The sequence below is a fragment of the Neofelis nebulosa genome, chromosome 5 (assembly GCF_028018385.1).
Source record: "Neofelis nebulosa isolate mNeoNeb1 chromosome 5, mNeoNeb1.pri, whole genome shotgun sequence".
In the NCBI taxonomy this organism is placed as follows: Eukaryota; Metazoa; Chordata; class Mammalia; order Carnivora; family Felidae; genus Neofelis; species Neofelis nebulosa.
In genome coordinates this window covers 41,132,160-41,159,314 of record NC_080786.1, presented here as the reverse complement: position 1 = coordinate 41,159,314, position 27,155 = coordinate 41,132,160, and the positions used below count along the sequence as shown (strand labels likewise).

General features: G+C 38.6%; 2 long non-coding RNA genes across 2 annotated transcripts; both read left to right on the top strand.

The window, feature by feature from the left end:
• Positions 1-4,637: 4,637 nt before the first annotated feature.
• Positions 4,638-16,216, top strand: LOC131511971 (uncharacterized). Its single transcript, XR_009261848.1, has 3 exons — positions 4,638-4,819; positions 14,653-14,801; positions 15,780-16,216. It is a non-coding gene; the product is annotated as an uncharacterized LOC131511971 (long non-coding RNA).
• A 4,124-nt stretch (positions 16,217-20,340) lies between these two features.
• LOC131511970 (uncharacterized) lies at positions 20,341-26,646 on the top strand. The gene is made up of 2 exons (XR_009261847.1): positions 20,341-21,303; positions 24,937-26,646. It is a non-coding gene; the product is annotated as an uncharacterized LOC131511970 (long non-coding RNA).
• The last annotated feature ends 509 nt before the right edge of the window (positions 26,647-27,155 follow it).

Sequence of the window (27,155 nt, the reverse complement as noted above, 5' to 3'; positions counted from 1 at the left end):
TTTAATTTGAATGGAAGTGTATTGATATCAATAGTAATTATTTGTGTTTACAGGTGTGAGTGTGTGTGTGTGTGTGTGTATAACATATATTCCCAAAAAGCTTTAAATGCTCATCATAGTGGCTTTTTTTTTTCTAATTCTTCATGTGCCTAGGAATCAATGTGAATATTTTCACTTAATACAGATACTTTAGTAGTAGTCCAGTATATTAATTTTCTTGATTCTGCTTCATTTTTGAAAAGCACTAATAATTTACTTGTGTTGGTAACTTACCTGAGAGATCAAATACCTGTTTACAGAATCAAAGTATGGAAAACAATTAACATACGAATTGAGTCCATTCTGTCCATCCTGATGACAGAATCTATATATTCCTTCACTCCTCTGTTTTCTTGTCTGACATCTGCACCTATTAATTTCTCTGCTCGTGAAGTCCCCCTTGTATGACATTTTAGGGGTCTGTCATTCATTTGGAATATGGCGTGGCCTATATTCAACAGATCTCTTCAAGTTGCAGGAAAGCCAAATACAATTTTTAGTCACAGTTGAGAGTCAGTCTCTGCAAATAGCTCTCTTTGACTAGATGTCAACTACTTTGGAAAATTAAAGTCTTGGAGGCTTCATGAAAGCACCCTTTGTCAAACAGCACCGTTTATCTGTGGACTTTCAGAATAGCAAGCTACATGCTTCTTTTAGAATAGCTCTTTAATAAGAAAAGGCCCTTGGGGAAAAGAAGAGGAAAAATGTATAAAACTCTTTAATAACACAATGGGTTTTGCATTAAATTTGAAGACATACATTAAGAAATAAGTAGTGAAAAGAGTAGAACACTACATGGAGACATGCTTTAAAAACGCAACATAGCTAACTTATTCTAATAAAAGGAATTAGAACAAGAAAGATGAGACATACGAGGGATGTATATACTTTATAAATCTTAACTCTTACAGCTTTTTTTTTTTAAATTTTAAGAATTAAATTATATTTTTGTATCATTGTTAACATTAAAATAGATTAGAATATGCTTGTGAAATTAACGTCTTTGCTGATTTTTGAGGTGGTGGTGTTTGTTTTTTTAATAAATCAGCTAACTGATTATTTTGGCCTGCTTTTGTGTCTCTACTGAAAAATGGTTGACTAAGAAATCAGATTCCTTATAATCTTTTCAAAATAGAAAGGAATTTTTGCCTATTTAATGATGCAAAACACAGAAGTAATCAACTTAAAGAAGTTTCAACAAATGAAATGGAGAGATCACGAACGCCATAAGTATCATAAAGAATATACTGTTTCTTTCAAATTATCCTCACTCGAAAGTACATACAGTTGACTCTTGAACAATGCAGGGGTTAGGGATGCCAAGACCACCCTCCAACCCCCATTCTCCACACAGTGGAAAATCCCCGTATAACGTTTGACTCCCCTAAGAATTTACTAATAACGTATTGTTGATTGGAAGCCTTATAGTCTAACACATGCTTTTTAAAATGTTATATGTATTATATACTGTATCCTTATAATTAAACTAGAGAAAATGAGAGAAAATGTTATTAAGAGAATCATAAGGAAAAGAAAATACATTTACAGCACTGTACTGTATGTAAAAAATACCTCACATATAAGTGACCACGTGCAGTTCAAACCCATGTTGTTCAAGGGTCAACTATATTAGATTACCAAAAAAAAAAAATTAAGAGATGGAAAAGGAGAAAAAATTTCATGAAGCTTTGATGAGGAATGAATTTCTTTGTGCTTAATTATAAAATAATTTAAAAAATACTTTTAAACGACATTTTTCTTAACACTGATTTAAGTTCGGTAACTTTTCTTTTAAAAATGCAATGTGAAGGGGGTGCCTGGGTGGCGCAGTCGGTTAAGCGTCTGACTTCGGCCAGGTCATGATCTCGCGGTCCGTGAGTTCGAGCCCCGCGTCAGGCTCTGGGCTGATGGCTCGGAGCCTGGAGCCTGTTTCTGATTCTGTGTCTCCCTCTCTCTCTGCCCCTCCCCCGTTCATGCTCTGTCTCTCTCTGTCCCAAAAATAAATTTAAAAACGTTGAAAAAAAAATTAAAAAAAAAAATAAAATAAAAATGCAATGTGAAATGGTAGAATCCTTAAAGAAATCACATCGTGATATTTAATTCTGCATCTTCACAGGAGAATTTTGTGTTTGAAAAAGCTCAATAACTTCCAAGTGAGAAACGGACAAATTAAAGTGTGATTTTCTCTTGATGAGCATAAATGATTAGATGATTGATTAATTGAAGATATATGCATATTTAAAATGAGATTATCCTATTAAACTTTGCTTCATTAAATTATTTTCATCTGTATTCACATAGTTTATATATTTTATAAATCTCGCCAAATTGTGACATCACAGCCCCATCTTGTGGTCAATGTAGATAACTAATAGGGTCTAAATTTTAAGCAAAAAAGCAGGAACTTTAATTTTTTAAAAAAATTCATGCTTTCAAAATTTTTCTTAAAGGCTAATATGAACAAAAATGATAACGTTGAATGTTTTTTTCAGGAATTGCTTTTTTTTATTTTGGTAACATAGTATAATATTTTAAAAGAAGGATTTGGATACCTTATTTCTGAAATAAAGGATAGCTAGCATTATTTCCAGTTAGTACTGAGGAAATAATTTGTTTTCTATTCTTTATCTACTTTGTAAACTGCTAATCTGTGTTCACTAGTGGACATGGGCCTGAACTAAAAATAAAATCACTACAGAAGTGGTCAGACTCCATTACAACTGATACAGTAGTTGGTTTTGAGTAGACAAAATAACTTACATTAGAACAGTTCCAGAGAGTTTAATTGTAAAAATAAATATATTCTTAAAAATGTGTTTGTGGTAGGGAAAGAGAAGTCATAATAATATTTTTCTTCATAATCAGCAAAGGGCCAGTAAGTGCAGCAATGAGGACAGGATTCCTGTGGTGCAAAAACTGGGTGATTCAGACAAACTATGAAAGTTAATAATCTCTGTTTTGATTTTTTGAGGATGAATGCAATTTGTTACTGCTTAGTTGTTGAAGGGAGGTGTACTGCCATAGTGCTAATTTACTCCAGCTCTCGTGTATTCAAATGTTGCCCACATATCCTTCTTGATTGCCTTTCCTCCCCGGGGGGGATCACCTTGTGCTCTGACTGCTTGGCTGAATTCAGGTGCTCCTGAACTAACTCTGACTCTAGAGTGACTTCAATGATTTTCGCATTATCCCGAGACAGTTTCCCTGTTGATCTTCTGTGAGCTAAGAGGAGAGGAGATAAAAATAAATATGGATTATCGAAACCTAAATGATTTGGCACCTGTGAGAGCAAGTCACCAAAGATGGTCCTCAATGAGCCATGACTCCCAGGATTCATGCTTTTGTCCAGTTCCCTCCCACGTTGAATATGGGCGGGTCTACTGGGAAGCAGTTCTGCATATTCCAAGCTAAGTCATGGGAGACCTTGTGGCTTGGTTCTCTTGAAGCATTCATTCTTTAGACGGTCCCTCTAGAATCCAGGTTCTATTCTGTAGAAAGCCTATGCCACAAGGAGAGGACGTGTACAAGTACTCTTGCTGAGAGCTGAAGACGATCCACAGTATCATTGGGCACCGTGTGGGTAAATAATTTGGATATGATGAACCCAGTCAAACCTTCAGATGGCTATTATCTCCATGGCTGACTTCCTACTGCTACCACATGTGAATCCCCAAGCAAATCCACCTGCTGAGCCCAGTCAACCCACAGAACCATGAGAAACAAAATTACCATTGTTTCAAGCCACTGAGTTTTGTGTGGTTTGTTACATAGCAGTGTAGATAACTGAACCAGGGATAATCGTCTATACTGGCTCTCTAATTGGGCCTGCTTTTCTGAGCACTTAACACACCGGTTTATTTACCTTTCATTTTCCTCAATAAGGCCATAAGCTCTTTGAGGAAAGGGATTGGCCCTTGTTTAATGTTTTCCATTTTAGACCCTAGCATACAGCCTGACATATAATATGTACTTATGTGTGAGTGAGTAATGGACACTTGGTTTTATGTCTGAGATTTTATTGTAGTTGAATCAAAATGATTGCTGAAGGGAATAGGAGTTTTAAAGTTAACAAATAGACCAAAAATAAAAATAAATCTGTGCTTTTAATAATGTGTACTTTGGTTATGGTGTTTTTTCTCAAGGAAAGACTTGAGAAAGATTGTACAGTTTGTTCTTGAATAAACGGATATATAGGTGGCCTCAAGTTGGATAGAATGATATACTGCTGTGTTGTAATATTAAACTGATATCACTATTATCCTCAGCGTTCTGTGCTGAAGGACTGAGGCAGGGAGTGGTCAGTTTATGAGTAGCTTGCTTAGGGGCCATATGTTTATTAGGCTTTCAGAAAGTATTTTGAATTGCATGAGTTTGGTTTTACCTATCTTAAGACAGTTTTAATAAAATGCTTTAAGAAGCATTATGCTTATTTAGTGACTAACATCTCTATATTTTATCTATAAAATAGAAAACTGTGAAAATAGTGGATTTTTAAACTCCAAGGAGAGTGTGGCCTTGATGTGTATTTTCCTTGGAACCACTGTTGCTGCCATGGTTACAGATTACACTGCTGTTGGGTGTGGCTTGTTGACTTTAACCAAGCGCCATTTTAACATCTTTTCAGTGTGATCCTAGAAATGTAATGAATAATGGAATTAAAACTTTATAATTTCAGAAGTATGGACCGGTATAAATCTGATAAAAAAAATGAATTGTTTCGGAGAGCTGTAATGGAGTTTATGTCAGAAAAATCCAGACCTTAGAAACTTCTTGACTGCGTGTAAGTAATAGTTTGAATAAAGCAGACTCAGGTAGCAAGCAGTATTTTTATACAAATATGGAGAAGATATTTTTAACTGCGTAAAATTGGTAAAGGATTTGGCAGATCTGAGCCATTTGAAAGGTAACGAACAGTAAATTCAAGTGTGTAAAAAACTGAGAGAGAGCAATGAGGTTCAGGAGTTATAATCAATCTAATTATATTTCAAAATAAGAATGTGACAAGCGGGCATTAACCCACATCTAACTTGCCATTGATTGGAGGGGTTATAGCTACTAATTTAGGACATTTGTTTTGATGTTAAGATTTCAGATTGTTCTGTTATTTTTGGAAAGTATGTTGTGTGCCCTGTTTTCCAGTTTCATCCTTCAACAGGCTTTCTTGCAAATATTTAGTCCAATGTTGCACTATTTTTTTAACATCTAAAATGAGGACAGAACAAGAAGTGCAGAATATGTACTTGTCTATGTGACATGATTAATTTGCATCCACTCTCAGATGCTTGTAGCTCAGAATATAAATCTTCAGTGATGGTTTACTTTTGTGACAGTTTCATGTGCTTTTCATGGAACATTCATATGCTTCCCAGATTTCTCACTCATAGTTAGGTGGAGTCATGTGACTGCTTTTGGCCAGTGACTTATGAGCAGAAGTGATGATCACTCCAAAGGCCAATTTAAGAGCACTCCCATTTAAGAGCCCACAGCAGTGACCCTTGAAGCATATATATTGAGATGTCTGGGTCCTGAGTCACTATTTGGAAGGGGGTTTGCCTTAACAGGTGCCAGGCCCACAATAGATGCATGTGAAAAAGAAATGAAGCTTGATATGTTAAAGTTTCAATAAGATAACTTATTTTTACTTGGCTAATAAAACCAATCATATATTTGAGAAAATGATACATATTTTGTTTGGAGATTATAGACTTAGGTATGTATTGATTTTAAAATAATAAAAAAACTGGAGTCATTGTAGGGTTTTGTGGTTTAATTTGTTCATCTGGCAATAGGCTCTCAGGGTTGGAAGTGGTCTTACAAGCTAGGAAGTCCCATCTCTGCCTTGTTCCCACCATAAATAAATCCCTTTCAAGCTTCCTTGGTTGATGATTATCCAAGACTACACTTGAAAATTTCATTTAGTGAATGTTTGTTAAGTATCTGTTACATGCCCATCTTTGTACCTGAAATGACTTAGATGTTGTCCTTCCATTACAATCCAGTGATGGGTTCATCACTGAATCCTGAGACAGAGACAGCAAAGCTTTATCTTAACTGTGTCAAAATCTGTCTTTTGTAATTTCTTAAAAAAAATTTTTTTTTGATGTTTATTTATTTTTGAGAGTGAGAGAGACAGAGTATGAGTGGGGAGAGGGGGCAGAGAGAGGGAGGGAGACACAGAATCCGAAGCAGGCTCCAGGCTCTGAGCTGTCAGCACAGAGCCTGATGCGAGGCTTGAACCCATGAACTGTGAGATCATGACCTGAGCCGAAGTCGGACGCTCAACTGCCTGAGCCACCCAGGCGCCCCTGTCTTTTGTAATTTCTACTTAAAGTTTATATTTGTACATTTGGGAATGATGTGAAAAAAATTAATGTCTTTTAATATGGGCCTATCTTTCAAACGTTTAAAGCAGTAATCACAAACATTCCCTCTCTCCCCTCCACCCCCTCTGGCTCACCATGTTAATCTTTTCCACGTTTAAAGTATCAGATTCTTCATAGTCCTTGTATAAATGACCACCTTTGGACCTCTGTCCTGCCCAGTGTGGCTTCCTGATCTTACAAAGTGTTAATATCACTACATACACTCTCCTTTCCTCTTGGAATGATTTGTCAGTATGTCCACGGACATGTGTCCATATATTCATGGTGGTGCCCAGATCTAAATTCAATAGGTAAAGTATTAGTGCTATAGAAACAAAGTGAAGAGTGCTCATATTTTAGATTTTTGTCAATATAATTTAATATAAAATTACCTTTGGGGGGGGGAGTGAGCTAATTTTAAAAGCTACCTAAATATGTCTAATATCCAGCAAAGGTTGGGAAAACGGGATCTAGCTTAACCCCTGAAAGTGACAAAGATGCTTTGCTTGGCCAAACTTTAGTCAGGCTCCTGAAACTTCTCCTAAGCCAATCTGTGCCCTTCCTTGTAAAATGCAGTTTTGGGGGTGCCTGGGTGGCTCATTCAATTAAAATTCTGACTCTTGATTTCAGCTCAGGTCATGGTCTCACGAACCCTGCATCAGGCTCCGTGCTGTCTGTGCGGAGCCTGCTTGGAATTGGGGTTCTCGCTCCTCCCCTCACTCTCTGCCCCTCCCCCACCTCAAAATAAATAAGCTTAAAAAAATGTAGTTTAACAAGACCCCTCCCCACCCTCCACCAGATGCTTGATATCTGATCACCTTTGATTTCTGATTGAGATCTTCATCTCCCACCACCCCCCCAGGGGTATTTGATCACTCTGGCCAGACTTCAGCAAGAATCCTGTTAGGTTGGGTTAGCCAGAATTCCCCCTTTCCCTGATGTTCCTTTTTAGGAATTTTCCATCAGCTGATCTCCACCCTGTTCCTTGGCTATAAATTCCCACTGCCCATGCTATATTCTAAGTTGAGCCCAATTTCTCCCACTCAGTGCAACATCCTACCGCAGTGGTCCCTATACCTATTGTAATGGTCCTGAATAAAGTTTGCCTTACTGTGCTTGAATAGGTGTCATCAAATAATTTTTCTTTACCAAAGATGTTATTTCTATCCCTACACAACATTTATAACCTATGCTTTGCTTACTGAATGAGGATTTCCAGCTAATTAGTGGAACCATGGTGACTAAAAAATGTCTAATCAATCATTGAATGGCAATCTAAATGAAATCTAAAAACTTCTATATTGGAAGACAAAAATAACCAACTTCTCCCTCGGTTACTACATCCAGAGACTTGACCAGTGCTAAGGCGGCCAGGTTGGACCCAGTGTGATCACACAAGGGAACAGTTCATGATTATAGACAGCCTTGGTTCCAGCCAAGTTCCCACAGTCAATTGTTTCTTCTGCTTCATGTCCCAAAATACTAGAACACAGTTTGAGAAATTTCATGAAGTCTCAAGATGTTCTGTCAGGTTGAGAGAGAGAGAAAAGATCATTTAGTTCAACCTCCTTCCCATTTAGATGACAGATCACTTGGCCTCTACTTGAGGATTTTGCAGCTTGCCCATCTGTGGATGAAATGTTGTAGTTATCAGAAGTCTCCTATCTCGAGCTGATACCAGTTGCCCTCTTAACTTCTTCCTCTTGGCTCTAGTTCTGCTTTCTGGAGGAACACAGACTAAGTTGAATGCCTTTTCCATGAGTTAGCAATGCAAATGGACTATCATCTTCCTAAGTCTGCTCTCCAAAGTAAACATTTCAGGGTTTAACAACCATGTCACCGCCCTGTCCTCTGTGACTCCCTGCTTCTTTCTCCTTTGTCAACATCACACTTCCCAGTGTGTCATCTGAGTGGGACATAGACTACCGCAGTGGTTCTGATTGCCTCCCTTGGTCTGGTCACTGTACTTCTAGAAAGATCACCTGAGATTTTATCAGGTTTTATAGGGATCACTACCACAATGACTTAAAATACTAGCTCAGTCGTTTTCAATCCAGGCTGCATATTAAAATCACCCGGTAGAGCTTTTAAAAAATACCGATGTCTAATGTTCTGGCCCTAATGAAATAAACCAGAACCTCTGGAGGTAAAAGCCCAGGAGTAGGTATTTTTGTAAGGTGTTGCGATTGTTCTAATATGTAACAAAATGAGTTTTGCTCTTAAATGAGGTTTCTCTCAACCTTTATGTAAATGCAATTTTTTATTTGAATGTAAATATCAGATTTTATTCTGTTCCAGTGTAATTATCTCTAATAATAGGATTGCCAAAATTTCCAAATGCAATTTTGTAAGGTCAATTTTCAACTAAATTAGAATATTAAAATTGCTGTTGATGTCCATAAAATGTTTAGAGAAGTTTAGAAAGGATTTTGAAAAAGTATAAATATTAATTCATTTCAATTTAATGTTCTTACTGAATTTATGCACAACATAATTTGTACTCTATATAAGAATATCTTACGATCATACTTCGAATAAACTTGGATGATCACTGATAGCAAATGACATGGCCCAGTAAGCATGGGATAAAAGGATGGTTTTCCAAATTCAAGGTCTTTCCAAATAAAACAAGCATTAATGCTATGCTACTTGGCTCTTTTTATTTAAAACACTGGGTTTTAAGGCATATCCAAATTAAACTACTTCTTATTCCTTTGCTTTTGAGATCTTTCAGCTGTTAAAAGGAGTGTTCTCTCAGAAAGTTTGGCAACAGAAAATTTCAGTCTGGACATCTGAAATTAATCACAGTATTGGGTAAGAGTTAAGAGGAACAATTGTAATTACTTAAATTTGCATCTCTGAAGCATTTGGCAAGAGTTTTTTTTTCAAGTTCTGATGATTGCCTGAATATTGCAGTATAGTGAATGAGAATTTCACAAAAGTCAATGTTACTGGCCCTTTATTTAAAAGACAAGGAGCAGCCCTCATGCAGTATCCCCCATTATTCTTGGTATATTGAGTACATTGTTGATGACCATATTGTACATTTTTTTTTTTTAGAGAGAGAGAGAGAGAAAGAGAGGGTGCCCACACACCCATGTGAGGAGGGAATGGGCAGAGGGAGAGAGAGAGAGAGAGAGAGAGAGAGAGAGAGAGAGAGAATCTTAAGCAGGGTCCACACCCAGCACAAAGCCTGACAAGGGGCTTGATCTCATGACTCTGAGATCATGACCTGAACTGAAACGATGACTTAGAAGCTCAACTGACTGAGCCACCTAGGCGCCCCTATAATGTACAATTTCGAAGGCATTAGTTCGTAGGCTAAGAACTCATACATTGATATTTATATCTGTCATACCCATCTGTAAAATGAATTACAGATAGTTCTAAGGAATAGTGTTTTTTTTTTCCCCTGAAGGAATAGTGTTAATACTATTAAAATGGAGACAAGAAAGGTCAGAATCATTTGGAAGAAGTGGTGAGAAGTTTACTGTAATTGCACATAAAACTTATCATTAAGCTCCCAAGTTAGCCAAGTCCAAAGAAGAAACACAATGCTTATACAGTGGCCTCTTTATATTGCAATAAAGGCATTCCTCTCTCCCTAGCTACTCATCTTTTTTTCCATCTCTGTATTTATTAGACCTTCACCTAGAGATTCAGTCTTTCTTTTAACTCAGTTCTAATCCTGTCTGCGCTTAAGAGCCCCATGTAGATCAAGTAACAAGTTAACACTGATGCTTATTTTGCTTTGACTTTTTCCTTTCAGATTTGTTAACCAGGTTTTTTGAGCCTGTGGAGAAATCATGCACTCCATTTGCTAGAACTGGATATGTCTTGTTCCTTTTATTTGAATTCTTTCCTAGATACCTTAATTCTCATTGCTATCACCCTAAGACTGGGATCCTGTCAGGGACTAGAGGTCATTTTGTGCTTTAGAAAGATACGAGTTAGCCTTTGCCACACAAAAGACTCATGGATCTGTGAGTCTCCTGGGCTCAGTTTCATGGGATTTCCTCTACAAATATCTCATTTTCCCCCAGGCCTGGTGGGCTAATCCCAGCAGGTGTTTCTCATGGCATTGATAGAGGTTTAACAGGGGGAATGGAAACATAGAAGGCCTTTCAGGGTCTAGGTTTTGAACGGACACATCATCACTTCTACCGAATACTTTTGCCAAAGCAAGTCACATAGCTGAAACCAGACGGAGGCCTGGAGAAATACACGTGGAACCTTTAGAAGGAAAAACTGCAGTGTCACATGGCAGAGATTGTTGAAGCAGGAAGAATTGTTGAAAGGTATCAGGTGTTATTTAAATACATTACAAATTGTGATTTCAGTTTTTACAATTAATTCATTTATTGCCAAATTACTATTTTGACAGTAGAGTACTGTTCATTTATCAATTCATTTCTTTCCACAAATATTTGAAGGCCCAGTGCAAACACTCGTTCTTCTGACTCGTCATATCAGAGTCACATAATCTTGGGCAACTCACTTAAAGGTTTATTTTCTTAACCTTTTCTGTTTTTGAGGTACACTTCTGTAAGTTTTAACATGTGTGTGAATTCCTGTAACCACTACCACAATCAGAATATAGAATAGCAGCGTCACATCAAACAATTCCCTTTAGCTGCTCTTTTGGACTTAAAACCTCTCCCTGCTTCTAATGGCTGACACCAATGAATCTCTTCTTCCGCATCGGTTTTGCCTTTTCTAGGTTGTTAGGTAAGTGGCATCATACAGCTTGTAATCTTTGGAGATTGGCTTCTTTTCCTCAGTGTAATGCCTTTGGGATTCATCAATAGTGTTGTGTATACACATAGTTCCTTTTTATTGCTGAGGAGTCATCTGTATGGATGAATTACATTTTTTTTTTAAACTGCATTTACTTATGGAAGGTCATTTGGGTTGCTTCCTGTTTTAGGTGACTATGAATAAAACTTCTAAATATTTATGGACGTGTTTTGCATCACCACAAGTTTCCATTTCTCCAGAGAATTAGCTAAGTGGGAGAGGGCTATATTACGTGGTAAGTATATAATAAGTTTACGGTCAGTACATGATTTGTATGATTACCATTCTTTGAAATCTGTTAAGCTTGGTGCTATGACCCATGGTGTGGTCTCTCAAAGTGAATGTTCCCTGTACACGTGAAAAGAATGGGAATTCTTCTGCTGGTGGCTGAAGTAGTCTATTGGCCTAATTATTTGATGATGTCCTTCAGTTCTATCCCTAACGGTTTCGTGTCTGTTACTTCCATGGATTGTTGAGAAAGGAGTGTTAAAATCTCCAAATACAATTGTGGATTTGCGTGTTTCTTTCGTCCATTGTATCCGTTTTTGCTTCACATATTTTGAAGCTCTGTTGTGAGTTGCATACATTTAGCATTGTTACATTTTCCTAAAGGATTGGCCCTTTTATCGTGATGCAGTGTCTCTCATTTCTGGTAATTCGGCTGGCTTTGAAGTTTACTTTGATAATACTATAACCATTCCAGTTTTCCTCTGATTGGTATACTAGTATAACTGTATTCTTTTCCTTTTTGCCCACTTTTATCATTATATTTAAAGTGCGTTTCTTATAGACCACATATAATTGTTTCCCTCTTCTCATCTGACAATGCTGTCTTCTAATTGGTATGCCTAAACTATTTATCGTTAAAGTAGTTACCGATACGTTTCTACCATTTTATTCTTTCTGTTTGTCTCCTTTGTTTTTCATTCTACTGTTTGTGCCTTCTTTTGGGTTAATTAAATATTTTAAATATCTCATTTTAATTTGTCAATTAAATTTTGAATATATCTCTTTGAATATTTTCCAAGTGTTACAATAAACGTACTTACGTTTTCAGAGTCTACTCAGTTAATATTTAACTCTTCAGTTGAATGTAGAAACCTTACCACCCTATCTCCCTTTATGTTTCAACTGTAATATTCATTAACTTTATGTTTATTGAACAACTCACCAGACAATGTTATAATTTTTACTTTCAACTAATTAAAGAACTTACCATTTTAAAGAACTTCAAAGAAAAATAGTCTATGCAGGTTTTTATGATTTTTGTAGCTCTTCCCTTACTCCCAAAGTTCTGTTTCCCTCATATCTCTTCCTTTACACCTAGAGAAACCCCTTTGGAATTCTTTTATAGCAGGTTTGTTGGAGATGAATCCCCTCAGTTTTCATTCATATGATAGTGTCTTTATTTCATGTTAGTTTCTGAAGGAAAGTTATTTTTACTGGATAGGGAAGTCTAGGTTGACAGTTCTTTTCTTTTAGTACAATATCATTTTTGCCCCACTGCTTTTTTTCTAATGACAAATCTACAATCATTTAAATACGTGTTCTTTTATATATAATGCATTATTTTTCTCTGTTTTCAAGATTTTTCTTCATCTTTGATTTTTATTAGTTTGGTGATGATGTGTATGGGCATGGATTCTTTTGAGTTTTCCTGTTTGGGGTTTGCTGAACTGCTTGAGTCTATAAGTTTATGTGTTTACCCAAATTTGGAAAGTTTTCAGGCATGATTTCTCCAAATATATCTTTTTCTGAACAATAACCTTTCTCTTCTTTTTTGGGAACTCCAAACACAAATGTTAGACTTTTTGATGTGTCCTCAGTCTTAAGACTGTTCATTTTTTCCTTACACATTTTCTTCCCTGTTGTTCAAACTGGATAATTTCTATTGATAGATCTGCAGGTCCATTAACTCTTTGCTCTACTGTCCCCAGTTCTGTTGTGTACCGCATTCAGTGAATTTTTGGTTTAAATTTTAGTGATTGTATTTTTCAGTTCTAAAATGTGTCTGGTTCTCCTTTAAAACTTCTGTTGCTCTGGTGAAACTTTCTGTCTTTCCATTGGTTTAAAGATGTTACATTTTTGAGCATTTTGTGACAGCTTCTTTAAAGTCTTTAATAATTGACCACTGGCTCATATTAACTGATGCCTGTTGATTTCTTTTCCATTGGTAATTTGTCAGATTTTCCTGATCTTTTTTCTTTTATAAGTTGAATAATTTGGGATTGGTTGCAGGGCATTTTGAATAGGAAGTTATGAGAGTCTGGGTCTTGATTAAGTCCTATGGAGAGTGTTTTGTTGTTGTCGTTTTATTTTGGTTTAGTAGCCAGTTGAGTTTGGTTTAGTAGCCAGTTTACCAGCCAGTAGTTGGCTGCAATGTCTGAAATGCCTATGTGGACTGTGGTTCAAATGTCCACATACTTTTTAAAGCTTTTGCTATGTTATTCAGCATTCTGCGTGTGTCTCGCCGGGGGGCCAGGCTGAGGCCTGGGTAGTTGTTGTCTACCTCGAACTTTAGTGCTCAAGGCTTTTGGTATACTGGCTAGGGTCAGATCCATTACTCATCTCAGGGTTGGGCCAAAGGGTTCATTTAAAGTGTTTTGGAGTTGGGGTGCCTGACTTTGGCTCAGGTCATGATCTCGTGGTTCCTGAGATCGAGCCCCACGTCGGGCTCTGTGCTGACAGCTCAGAGCCTGGAGCCTGCTTTGGATTTTATGTCTCCCTCTCTCTCTGCCCCTCCCCCACTTGTGCAGGCTCTCGCGCATGCACTCTCTCTCTCTCATAAATAAATAAACATTAAAGAGAATTTAAAATGTTTTGGGCTCCTTTACTTTCACCACTGTCACCCCTAGACTGTCTGGCTCCCAGGGTCCCTGCTTCCTGGTCCCCTGCTTGTCTCCTTACACGGCATACATGTCTCGCGCCTGCTTCTGCTGCCAGATGCAAGCGGCCGGAGGTCGGAAAGTAAAAACGAACATTCCTCCGTGGTCCTTGGATCACACAGTTTCCCTGATTAGAGAAAAGGATTCCCTCCCTCCCGCCCCCCCCCCCCCCCCCCGCAACTCCTTCAAGTATCATCTCATTGCCACTGCCACCGCCACCCACCACGTGGTTGCAGGGTGAGGAGTGAGGCTTGCTGGAGATAAAGCTGAGAGAGAAATAAACAAAGACCACGGATTTCCCCACGCTCTCTCCTCCTTTTAAAGGCTCCGCTTTCCAGTACTTAAGACCAAAAAAAAAAAAAAAAAAAAAAAACAAAACCCAAACAAACAAAAAAAAGAATTTATTTTGGAGCTCTTTTTTGTCCATGCCTGCCACACCACTCTGGGATTTGTGCTGACTCAAAAACTAAAAGTTATGGGTGGAAAAAAGAAGAAACGAGGAAACTTGCCGCTGATTTCTTGTACTTTGATTTTCTGGTTTTCTTCCTCAAGTCACCTGCTACCATTAGAGTTCTCGTAGAGCATGCACTCCACGTCGTCTGTGGAAGGCTCTGGTTGTCTTCAGTTGGAGAGAGAGAGTGGAGAGGCTTCCTTCATCATCACCGGAACTGGAACCCTCACTTCAGTTGTGTTAAACTTCAGTTATTTCAGCTTCAAGGTGGGTCCTTGCTCTTTCTAACTCCTTAGATATTTACAGAAATGAAATGAAATGGCATATTTCAAAGTGTTTTGTAAACTGTAAGGTACCTTACGATTGTGATGATAGTGATATATTGACCTTTGAATACAGACATGTAATTTGAAAAACATTGCATCACGTCTCAACTTTACTGCTTTTGGCAATTCCCTAAACACACCCTGCCATGTTAATAAATATTACAGTGCCTGAAAAGCTGGGACCACGTTAAACAAAGCTAAACAGGTTTCCCTACAATAGGGCTTCTTAGAGTCTCTGAGAGGTTACTGCACATTTTGAACTCCCAGGAAATAATTGAATAGATCTAGGGACTTGTCTGCCAGCTATTTTCCTTGCTGTAGTCTTTCAAATAGAAATAAATGCAGGATTATGGATTATAAGCACATTTTAGAAAACTCTTCTCTGTGGGATCTTTAACATGAATAAGAGTGTTGTGAGCTTTGGCAAAACCTTTACTCCTTTTTAATTACCTGTCAAACTGAAAGCCTTGCTCAGCAATTGACATGTGGCTACAGACAGAGAAGTTATTTTGGAGGAACATGAGGCTTTAAAGAAACAGACACAAAACAAAATAATGTGTATTTGGATATCTTTCTGAAGTTCCGTTCAAGGGTTTAGTTTTCAAGCCATGGGCTATCATGTGAGAGTAATCAGAAAACCTTCTTAGAACTGGGCACTGCAGTGAAAATCCAGGCTGTGTACTTGTACAATTTTTTTATACTAGAGATACAGCCCAGGTGCTTAGAAAAGTGTTATCTGAATCCTTATTTATAACTCCTGCTTCTTTCAGTTAAAATATAATTTGAAGAATTTAGGAACATGACACAATAATACATTTTATGTATGTAACTTCATTTTTCTTGGTGGACTCCTAATTGTTTCTTACCCTTAATGGTCAAACTGGACATAATTCAAAATCATTTCTCTCTTTCACTTTAGATTTTTGTGTAAATAAGTTCATGTAAACAAAAATGGGAGCAGAAGAGATACTTATTAAAAGAGAAAATGAAGACAGTGTAACTTTAGACAAAGAGGAATTTGATATTTTGAAGGTAAAGCATGGATGTTCATTCATGAAAGTTTAGTATCTCAAATTCACTACAAAGAGATCCAATCCTAGAAAAGGGTCATTAAAATGCCAATCTATTGATCTGTATTTTTACTTTAAAAGGTAATAAGTAGAAGAACTTATATTTACTAAAGGTCTGAACTTTGATCAAGAATCATCCTTTCAAGGGGTGTCTGGTTGGCTCAGTAGGTTAAGCGTCCAACTCTTGATTTCATCTCAGGTCATGATCTCATGATTCATGGGATCCAGCCCTGTGTTGGGCTCTGCACTGATTGAGCAAAGCCTGCTTAGGATTCTTTCTCTCTCTCTCTCTCTCTCTCTCTCTCTCTCTCTCTCTCTGACACCCCCCCCCCCCACTCTCTCTCTCCCCTTCCCTCTTTCTCTCTCCAAATAAATAAATAAGCTTAAAAAAAAGTATTATCTTTTAAAAAGGTAATCATTATGCATTTCATCACATTATAATCCAGTTCTAATTATGGCCCTAGTTCACCATTACTTCTCCCTAGGGAAATCTATCAGTCCCATATGCTTGTAGTCTGTGCCACGCAGACAGTACTGGGGTTTTCCATGCATACATTTTGAGAGCACAGACTACCATTACTTACTAATTTACAAGCCTAGGATAAATAAAGCATAGAAAGCAGTAATTCAAACTTACCCACAGTAATAGCAAAGTCACATTTAGGGTCAAGTCTAGCTATATCTAGCATCTGACCAACATCTGGCTTGTGTTATTGAGAGATCAACTGTACTCTCTAAAGAACAACATTTGATGGACACTATCTTAAGGCACTCTGCAAACACTCCAGTTTATGTTTATTTAAGGAATTTACATAGCCCATCTTTTTCTTAGAAGAGTCAAAACTTTTGTGAAAGACTGAATTACAAAAGGCTAATGCACTCTGTACTCGTGTGAAAGAATTTCATTTCCGACTGTAAATTTTGGTGCCTCATTTGTCTCATCAAATCATCCAGAATGTCAGTTTATGGGCAGATAGAAACTGCGGCTGCCTCTGAGCCATTCAAATTTCTCATCTCCTTCCACTATCAAAGCTGGGGTGGAAATACTCAATTTCTCAACCCTCCCTGGGTGGGACATCACATCAACCCAGGACTAGTGGCCTCTGGATCAAAACTTATATTTTGGAAAAACGGAATTTTAAAAGATTGTGGAGATGCCCTGGATTCCAGTGAAATGGTACCTCTATTTATTATGGAACAAAATATATGGGGTTTTAGTCTCTGAGGATTAAAGTAAGCAAGAAAAAGGTTGTATTTTCTTTGGGTAGTCAATATAGCAATTTTTTTAAAACAAAATCATTTCATATCTGTTTTTAAAATCTCATTTAGTTTTAGTTTGAAACCGTTGTTCTAAAGGTAATCATCTGTGATAAGAGACACAAGCTGTTTCAGAAAGTGCCTGCATCAGAAAGCAAGCTGTTAAGAGTTGCAGGCTGTTAAATTCACTCCTCAGGACAGCAGATGAAAAGTGCTATTGCACTTCAAGTTTCGTTTATTTCAGAGGCTTCCTGAGGAATCAGAAATCCGAGGCTTGGATAGATTAGGCCTTTTTTTTTTTTTTTTTTAGAAAACAGGAAAATCTCAGGGAACTCTCTAACGAGGTCCTAGCAATGAATAATTGTAGGTCCCCAAATTCATGTTAAAATCTAACCCCCAATGTAATGGTACTAGGAGGTGGGGACTTTGGAAAGTGATGAGGTCATGAGGATGGAACCTATGAATGGAATGAGTTCCCTTATAAGGGGCTGAGGAGACAACGATTCTCCACTACTACCCGGTTAGGACGCCTAGAAAATACAGCCAGTGAAGAACCTGTTATGGAACCAGGCTGGATCGCTGACAGAAGAACCGGCACTCAGAGATCTTGGAGGATCGGGGGTTTATTTACATCGACGGGCTCAGGGGAACCGGTCTCTCCAAAGATCTGACTGACCGAGCGTAAGCCTGAGGGATAATTTATAGTCCACTACTTCCGCATTAGAGGCAATCTGGCGCGCCAGGGAAGTGGGGCAGGAAGAAGAACCCGGAAGGGGAGTCTTCCGGCGGGGACCGGAATTCCCTATCAGTCCTGTCGGCCATCTTAGAACATAATTTTTCCCTACAAGGTCAGGGTTGGTTTTTTTTTTTTCTCCCGGTCGAACCAGGAAGTGGGCTCTCACCAGGCCCTGAATCCGCTGGCACCCTGATCTCCGGCTTCCCGGTTTCCAGAACAGTGAGAAAGAAATTTTGTTGTTTATAAACCACCCAGTCATTAGTATTTTGTTAGATGAGCTCAAATGGACTAAGACGCTGCGGGGCGCAGGGGTGGGGGATGCTTTTTCTTGGAGGGGGGCGGTCTCCATAGAGAGTAACTAACTGAGTAATCCTCGTTATTTTCTGTCAACTTCCACCAGTTGGGAAGGGAAGGTGGGGAGTTGTGGATTAGAAATACTGATGGAAGCAGAACTTCAGATGTTTGGCAAGAGTAGGTGCTTTCACTGACGCCCCCGCCTCTGTCGCTGAAGGAGGAATTCTGCTGGGGCTTTATGGAAGCTGTGTTTAGCTGCAGTAACCCCTGGACCTATCACAGTTTGGTTTTCTTACACAGAAATTTGGTTTTCTTATGTACAAAGTATAAGCTCACATTTTTTTTTTTTAAAAGTTTATTTATGTATTGAGAGAAAGCACAAGCAGGGGAAGGGCAGGGAGACAGGGAGAGAGAGAATCCCAAGCAGGCTCCCTGCTGTCAGCACAGAGCTCAACAGGGGGCTCCATCCCACAAACCTTTTTGATCACGACCTGAGCCGAAATCAAGAGGCAGTCGCTTAACAGACTGAGCCACCCAGGTGCCCCTATAAGCTTATTAAAACAACATAATAGTGTATTCAAAATTCACAAGGAGGTATATTTGTTAAATTGATATCTGAGGAAGTGATACTAAGTGCAGAAAGCAACTATATTGTTTTCTTTAAACGTTTGCTTAGGGGGCATTTATGTTGAATTTGGTGCTTGGTAGAGATAGTTACATTTAGTTAATTGAATAGAATCCTTTTTTGATAATAAAAAAAGAAAAAAAAACATTTAACTGAGGTAAAATCAATATACAGCAAAATGCATGGATTTAAACATAAAATGTGTAGAGTTTGGATATTTGCATATACCAATATCATCAAGATGTAAAACATTTTCATCACCCTAGAAATTCTTCCTAGCCGAGCCTGGGTACTACGAGCTTTGTAATAGTCCTAGAATGAATACGCCACCATTTCTTTATTCACAGCTGATGGATGTTTGATTGTTTTCAGTTTTTAGCACCTAAGAATAAAACTGCTGTACACATTTTTGTATACGTTGTTTTGTGGAGATATATTTTTCATTCTTCTTGGGTAAATACTTAGGAATGGAATTTTCACAGAATAGGTTCATGTTCAATGGTGTAAGAACTTGCCAGACTAACTTTCAAACTCATTTACCAATTTATACTCCAGCCATGTGTGAGAGTTCCAGTTGTTTCATATCCTTACTCAGATTTGGCAGTATCAGGCTTTTTTATTTTAGCCATTCTGATGGGCATGTAATGTGACTTTTAATTTGCATCTCTCCGATGACCGAGGATGTTGAACATTTTTTCATGTGTTTTTTGGCCATTTGTGTTTCTTCCTTTGTGACCTGCCTGTATAAGCCTTTTGCCCATGTTTAGATTAGGTTATTTTTCTTCTTCTTATTTTTATTTTTTTAATGTTTTTTTTAATTTTTGAGACACAGAGACAGACAGAGTGTGAGTGGGGGAGGGGCAGAGAGAGAGAGAGAGAGAGAGAGAGAGAGAGAATCTGAAGAGGCTCCAGGCTCTGAGCTGTCAGCACAGAGCCCGACCTGGGGCTCGAACTCACAAGCCGTGAGATCATGACCTGAGCTGAAGTTGGATGCTTAACTGACTGAGCCACCCAGGTGCCCCTTTCTACTTCTTATTGAGTTAGAGTTGCTTATATGTATAGTAAATATTGTCTCTCAGTCCATGACCTTCCTATTCAATTTCTTCATAATATCTTTTAATAAACAGAAATTTAAAATTTTGATAAAGTCTGTTGCATTATTTTTAATACTTTAATAGTTGATAGTTAAAAATAGTCTTTTAAATAGCTTAGGATAGTTAATTTTAGAGTCTGTCTAGAAAATTCTTGCCTACCCCTAGTTTCTGAAAATATTCTCTTATGAATATTCTTACACCCTTATGAATATTCTAGAAACTCCGTACTTGTAGTTTTTACATTTAGGTCTGTGATCTTTCTCAACTGATTTTTCTCTATGGTGTGAGATATGGGTTGAGGTTCATTCCCCCCCCCCCCCCCCCAGACAATACTGATTCTTTTTTTTTTTTTCTCACAATTAATTTTTAAGAAAGAGAATTTCTGGGTGGTCTACAACCTTTGTCTAATATAATGCTAATTAGATCACTTGCTGAAGTGGGGTCGCCGATGAGCACACAGCCATCCTAGAGAAGCCCCTCGGTACCAGCCAGTTAACACATTGCCAGACAGCTGGCCCAGTGTGGCTCAATATTAATCATTTTTGTGATAAAAAAAAAAACAACAACCCAGAAATCCAAATGTAAATAAAATCCTCTCATTGTTCATTTGTTGCCAATTAATTTTCTTTTATCCCTCTATAGGCCAACACTGAATGAACTCAGATTGAGATTGTCAGGGCGGTTTGCAAGCTCTAGTCTGAAGGCAGTTGTCCCTACTTCCTTATTGTCACAGAGAAGAAGTGATTAGGCTATCATAAGGGGGACTCTGCAAACAAAGCCGATTAAGTATCTCTTGGATACAATATCACAGACACTTAAGCCTTGAACAGGTGAAATTTGTCAAGTAAGCAATCCCCTGATGGTTTGTCCAGTGAAAAAAAATTGTTTTGTCTTGTTGATGTCATTTTAGAGTACACTTTGCTGGAGTGAACAATTCCTCATTCTCGATTCACATAGTTTCTTATTAAACAAATGAAATCATAGAATCATTGGTCGTGTCTCAGAAATCACTAAAAATATCTGAGGCTCTTTTCAAATCATGAAACTAGAAATTCATTTATACATTTTTTAATCAAATATCAATTACTGATGGAATGCCTACTTGTACCAAGCACATCTTAAGGATAGGAATTTAGCAGATGGAAAACCAAAACCAAAAACCAGGTCTCCATCCTTACTTTTTAAAAATTTCAGGATGTGATTAAGCCACGGCAACTATATCCATTCTGATTAATATCCAACTTGTTCTCTACGTCTCCACTTAGATCTCTCATGGGCATCTCAAACCTACCACGCCCAACACTGAATTCTTGATTTCTCCCTCCTAACTTTGGCCCTGGCATAGACTTCTTCATGTCCATATAATGGTAACTATATTCTTTTTTTTTTTTTTTATGTTTATTTATTTTTGAGAGAGAGAGAGAGAGACAGAGTGTGAACAGGCGAGGGGCAGAGAGAGAGGGAGACACAGAATCGAAGCAGGCTCCAGGCTCTGAGGTGTCAGCACAGAGCCCAACACGGGGCTCGAACCCATGGAACGTGAGATCATGACCTGAGCCGAAGTCAGACGCTTAACCAACTGAGCCACCCGGGCGCCCCTAATGGTAACTATATTCTTAGCTGTTTAGATGAAAACTATGGTATAATCCTTGACTCCTCTCTTTCTCTTACATCTTGTGTCGAAAACATCTGCAAATACTTTTGACTTTACCTTCAAAACATGTTCCAGGAACATCACTTCCTACTGTCTCCAACACTACATAGCAGTCTAAGCTACTATTAGCTCTTGCCAAGACTACTGACTGCAATAATCTTCCAAATACTCTCTTTCCCCTACACGTATCTCTTAGTCTTTTCCAAACAGCAGTCAGTAATCCTTCTAAGTCAGGTGACATTAATCTTGTGTTCAAGACTCTATGGATTTCATTCCACACAAAATAACACCCAAAGTGTACATGAGGGCTCTCAATGGCCGAATGACTGTTGCCATCTGCCCCTGACACCCCCTACTCTGGCCTCACCCTTATTGTTGTCTTCCTTGCCTTGTCGGCTCTAACCTTCCTGGACCTTTCCTTGTCCTAGATTATGCTCCGCTCATTCCTTTCTTAGTGTGTCTGTGTGTATTGTTCTGTTACCTGGGATCCTCTTCCTCAGAAATCCACATGACTTGCTCCCCCTGCCCCATTTTCATGACTCTGCTGGCTTATCAGAGACGCCTTCCCTAATTACCATGAACTATAAATTTCTTCTTGCTCCAATTACACTATATCTTATTACCTTGCCTTGTTCTTTTTCATGGCACTCACCACTCTCTGACATGTATTTATGTGTTAATTTAATAGCTCCCATTGAAGTATAGCCCTGGAGAATGGGAACTTGTTTGTCATGTTCACTGCTATACTGAGCATGACTAGAATAGCCCTTGGCACGTGGCTTATAGTGGAGACTCAATAAACCTCTTTTGACTAAAGAAATATGTAATTGCAGTACAGTACTATAGGTTTGAAGATAAGGGAAGTCCAGTTTGCTAGAAAAGCACGTAGGAAATCTCAGGGGAAGCTTTCAAGGGAAGTAATACTCTAAGCTGAATTCTGAAGAGTGATAAATTAGACAGTTTAGGTCAGGAGAAGAGACCGAATAAAGTGGAATGTGGAAAACCAGGGATGCTAAAGACTCTCGAGGGACAGTCGCACGGACCACATAAGCCGTGCATGTCTCAGACTTTACCTGAAGAGCGATGAGAAACTACCTACATGTTTTAGCAGATGGGTATGGTCAGCATGACTTTTTTAAAGGTCAGTCTGCCTATGGAAATGAGTTAGTTGTAGGGGGTTTCAAAAAATGAAGGAGCAGATCCCATTTGAAAAGATATGACAGTAATCCAGGAAACATATCATAGAGTCCTTCATTGTGAGTAGTAGAAAATTTGGCAAATTGGAGGCAAACGAGACTGCTGAAGAAAACAGAAATGAGTAATTAATTGGCTACAGGGAAAAGAGTGAAAGAGAAGAGCCAATGCTTACAACCAGATTTATGTCTTAGGCAATTGAACGGATGGTTCTGTCCACTGGGATTCAGAGGAAGATAATGAGCTCATTTGGATATGCTGTATCTGAGGTAACTTTAAGGCAATTAGACCTACGATCTTAAGTTCAGGACAGAGGCCTAAAAAGAGGTAAATGTGGGAGTCTTCAGCATAAAGGTAGTATTTCCCAACACGGTGTTAGATGAGAACCAACCCTCCCGACCCCAAGAAGATTGTTAAGAGTATAAAACAGTCTCAGGGTGCCTGGGTGGCTCAGTTGGTTGAGCGTCCGACTTCGGCTCAGGTCATGATCTTCCAGCTCATGAGTTCAAGCCCCACATCGGGCTCTATGCTGACAGCTCGGAGCCTGGAGCCTGCTTCTGCTTTTGTGTCTCCCTCTCTCTGCCCCTAACCCACTCGCATTCTGTCTCTGTCTCTCTCAAAAGTAAATAAACAGTAAAACGTAAAACAGTCTCCATGGGTTCAGGGCTGATGACACAATCTGAGGACTTGTGGGGTGGGAGGTCAAATTTCTCAATGATGTGCCAACTGAGGAGAGGACCCCATGTTTGTAGTTACCCTAGGATGTTCAGTTCCTCCCACACAGGCTGACCACAGGCCCCCTCGGTGGGAAAGCAAGGGAGAAGGAAAAGACTTTGCTATAGAGGTGTGATAAAAGGTATTCTGAATTTTATAATGACATTTATGGAAATGAATTTGATTATTGGAAAGTTGTGTCTTTATTAATACTAGTAGAGAAAAATAATTGAAACCCAAATTACCTTGACCTTTATTTTCCTCCCTTCCTCAACTTAATGGTAAATACTATGGTATGCATCTCCTCCCACCCAAAATGTTTGTTTTTGTTGACTAAAGCTATCAGCAATAGCAGACCATTCTGAAGATTCGGATAAAAAAACACAAAACAGACGAACCATGTTTTATTAAATTCTATTGGTTGAAAGCACATGAAAGAATTTCTCTTGTATGGGTAACTCTATATTGCTTTTATCAAAATCGCCAGGTCTTTGAAGACGACTTCTAATGACGATAGCGACATCAATTCACCAGAGGAAACTAGTGCTCTGGGTTCTAGGGATCACCAAGTCTTTTCCAGTATTATAAAATATAAAAAAATTCCCTCCCCAGATCTCTCACACATTAAAATAGTAAACAGCTTTGGTATAAAAGAAGATATGATATAAATATTTATAACTCACAGTACTCGTGATTCCTAAAATAATCATGATTATGTGAGAATCTCTAGAAATCTACTAAGTTTCTGTGCCGGAGCCAATTTTAGAGTAAAAAAATCAAACACATGTGGTGCTGAATGATTGTAAGAGTGAGTTTCGACACTGAAGGGGCTATAAGCCGTAGACACTTATTGTACATAATTACTTTTCAAATACTGCCTTAAAGCTTCTTTTTCCTGTGTGTCATTGAAGATGCATTGAAGGATCCCTTTCCTAAAAAATACCGTTTGGGCCATGTTTATAGATTAATAAAATAATACCACTCCTTAGTAGTGTTAACTTCCTTTTTATTCTGAGCACACAGCTTTTCCCTCTCATCTTTTGTCACCTTTCTGTCCTTTTGGCTTTTATTGTCATCATTTTCTGCACCATCTTTATGCTTCTAACTCCTTAGAACTTAGTTTCTTTCATGGAATCTTTGGCTCCGGGGTTTACTTACATAAGTTAAGGCAGAGTACTTAAAAATAAATAAATAAATAAATAAATAAACAAACAAACAAACAAACCTAAACTAAAAGCTTTATTAAATCCTTATTCCTGGAATAGCTTTTATATTCACCTCAGCACCAACACACTGGAAATGCTTAGTAGAAAGAAAAGATATAGATTCCAAAACATTAGGCCCAGCATGGAGTGAAGGTTTCAATTGCACCCATTCCGACTCTGAGATCCTCCATAAAAGATCAGTGTTTAACCTTTGTTTCCAACTTGCCTCCCAGATTGAGAGAAGACTTACTTGATGGGCCAGAGCAACATTGGCTGTGGAGCTGGAGTTTATCTGGAAACGTTTCAACCAAGCCGTTAAGTTGAGGGAAGCATACAAGCAAGGCCACTGCCAAGCTCTGAAGACACATAAAACTTTCAGTGTGAATTTGTGAAAATATCTGAAGCTGCACAAACCAGGCAGGCTCTGAGCTGGGAGAAAGGAAGCCTGCATCCTAAGATGATCTCTGCTCTTCCAACAACTAACTGTGTGATCTTGACTGGACCCTTGCCTTTTCACGGGTCAAACTCTTTATCTCCTTGTCTCTGAAATATTGCATGGGATCAGAATTCCGGTAGGCCAGAGATGCAGTTTATTTGATTCACACAGGGCTCTTCCTCTCTCCCTCCCTCCCTCCCTCCCTCCCTTTCTTCTTGCTTTTAATCAAAGATTCTGGAGCATTTAAAAACTCCTCATAACGACAAGGAGATACCTCTACTCACCTGCCAGAATAGCCAAGATCCAGGACACTGAAAACACCAAATGCTGGTGAGAATGTGGAGTAACAGGAACTGTCATTCATTGCTTGTAGGGGTGCAAAATTGTACAAGCGATTTGGAAGACAGCTTAGTGGTTTCTTACAAAACCTAATATACTCTTACCATACCACCCAGCAGTTGGGCTCCTTGGTATGTACTCAAAAGAGTTGATGACTGATATCCACACAAAAGCCTGGACACAGATGTTTAAGCAGCTTCATTTATGACTGCTTAAATGTGGAAGCAACCAAGATGTCCTTCGGTGGGTGAATGGATAAATAAACTGCGGTACATCTAGACAACAGAATATTTTTCAGTGCTAAAAAGAAAATGAGCTATGAAGCAATAAAAAGAAATGAATGAGTCTTAAATACATATTACTGAATGAAAGCAGCTAATCTGAAAAGGCTACCTACTGTGCGGTTATGGACTCATATGACATTCTGGAAAAGGCACAACTATAGAGACGATAAAAAGATCAGTGGTTGTCAGGATTGGAGGGAGGGAACAATAGGTCATACGTTTGTCCAGACCCATAGAATGTACAACACCAAGAGTTAACCTCGGTGTAAACCATCCACTCTGGGGAATGATGATGAGTTAATGTAGGTTTATCAGTTGTAACAAATGTAGCACTCTGGTGGGCAATGTTGATACTGGGGGAGGCTAGGCATGTGTGGGGGAAGAAAATATACAGGAACTCTGTACTTTCCACTCTGTTTCTGCTTAGCTTCCATTTATCTAAGATGGCTACAAAAAGTAAAGTTTATTAATTAAAACATTTTTGGTGGCCAGGGCACCTGGTGGCTGAGTCGGTTAAGCGTCCGACTTTGGCTTAGGTCATGATCTCGCAGTTCGTGAGTTCAAGTCCTCCATCGGGCTCTCTGCTGTCAGCGCGGACCCCACTTAGGATCTGTCTCCCTCTCTCTCTGCCCCTCCCTTGCTTGCTCTGTCTCCCCCCCTCTCTCAAAAATAAATAAACATCAAAAAAAAAATGTTGGTGGGTATTTGGAATTGAGAAGCCATGTGGCGCATTGGAAATAACATGGCATTCGGGATCAGACAAACATTATTTGAAACTATACATGCGTGGGAGTATATGGGAAATCTCTGTACCTTCTGTTCAATTTGTTGTGAACATAAAACTCTAAAAACAGTCTATTAAAAATAAATATAAAAAGTAAGTAAATATGAAAAGAAAACTGGGTTATTTATTTTTGAGAGAGAGAGAGAGAGAGAGAGAGAGCACGCACTGGAGGGGCAGAGAGAAAGAGAAAAGTAGGTTATTTTACATATAAATCTGTGTTTCCAATTTCTTACGTGAAATAGAAGATCTGGCAATGCGGAGCCTGGGTTCTCGCATGGCTAAACCATCCCTTTTACACGGGCACACCTTTGCTGATCACCACGCTACCCCACTGGGCCCCCTTCATACATTAATGTCTCTGACCTCACTACATACTCGGGTTTGTGACCTAAGGGATTTCAGGTTTGTGATCTCTCTGATGCTTTCCTTTCATCTCAGAAAGTCTGTAATTCTCAAGGGCAAACCGATAATTACATCTTATTTATATCACCACTTCAGCAGCCTGGCAAATAAGCTGGAAAACCTGAGTACAAGACCAGACTTAACTAGCATAACCAGAAATATTTTCTCCTCCAGATTTTCCTTGTAGGTGGCAGATTTTCTATATCA